The sequence below is a fragment of the Sinocyclocheilus grahami genome, unplaced genomic scaffold, assembly GCF_001515645.1.
Source record: "Sinocyclocheilus grahami isolate Dianchi unplaced genomic scaffold, SAMN03320097.WGS_v1.1 scaffold964.1, whole genome shotgun sequence".
Lineage (NCBI taxonomy): Eukaryota > Metazoa > Chordata > Actinopteri > Cypriniformes > Cyprinidae > Sinocyclocheilus > Sinocyclocheilus grahami.
Window position 1 is genome coordinate 256357 of NW_015506143.1, and position 1397 is coordinate 257753.

Below are 1397 nucleotides of genomic sequence, written 5' to 3' on the forward strand. Positions count from 1 at the left end.
ACGACCCCGGGCTGGACTCCGCTTCGTCCACGGTGAAAGCCGATCCGGCGATCGACAGCGCGAAGTTAAAGTATTTCCTCAGCGACCAGCACGGATCAGCTCTAGGCATGACGAAGCGGATATCGTCCTCTTTTGGAAGACCAAACAAAGTAGTTTTGCTTTCACAACGAAGCACACAGCATCTTCAGGACATGGCGGCAGCAACAATACTACAGCGAGAATAAAAGTTACACCTTCTTTCTTTGCGTGAACATTTGGGCGGCGTTATGCAAATCTTCCCACACAGTGACGTAGACATGTGGGGGCGTGTTAGAACGAGCCGTTTTAGGTAGGTGTGGCTGACTCTGTACACTTTCGTTTCAAAGATATTTATATATAGATTCATTACAAAATCTACTAGCAGTCTATGCTGAAGATCATAGCTTGAATATTTTTTATCATTTAATGCTGTATTGATCAATTTGTCCCGGAGCATTTTTAGAAGACTTGCTCCTAAAAGTCAGCCAAATTGCACTCTTCTGTCATTTTCTCTGTCAGAAGAGCACTGTCTATATTTGTAATCCTCCTCTTCATGTTTTAATAACTGAAATGTATGTAAAAAATAATGTTGACATACAGTATCTGACCCTTACCCAAACTATAAACAGTGTATTTTATTTATGCTAGTTCATCCATGTGTCATAGATTCAGCTCTCTAATCAATCAACTTTTGAGCCAGTCCAAAGAAGGGCCAAATTCAGACAAAAAGGGATAAAGAAACAAGAGTAGGCAAAGTGGAACAGTCTAAACAACGAGATCACTGTTTACCCTCTGCAGTGGTGTCTTGCATGAAGGCTGCTGGTATTTTCTTGGGTTGATCGTTTATAGTCTCAGCAGTCATTCAAAAAGCGGTCCATCTCACTGATGGGAGTTTAGATTTGAAATGTTGGGCCTTGATAGAGAGTTCACCTACATTCAACTTCATGATGAGCTTTTGCAGAATTTCTAAAGTAAAACACAACTTTGTGGAGTACTGCAGGTTAATAGCATAAATTAGACCGAACAACATTGTCGTTGCAAAAGCCACACTGTCAAGGTCCTGAAGCACTGCTGAACTTTTATAAAGAATATCTCTTTGGATTTGAGACTTTAGTCTTTGCAACTTTACAGATCTTCTTTATGCACCAAGAGCTTGTAACACTCCAAAGAGAAAGGAGAAATTGAAATCGCATCATATGAGCCCTTTAAGGAAACTCGTCACTCTTTTCACAACACGGAGATCATGTCCCAGCATGCATTACGGCGCTTCAATAATAGTAACCCACGGCGGGTATTTGCATGCGGCAAACACACTATATGTGTGCTCAGAATTTTTTTTTTTTTTTTTTTTTTTTTTTTTTTCCCCCCTAAAATTTTTT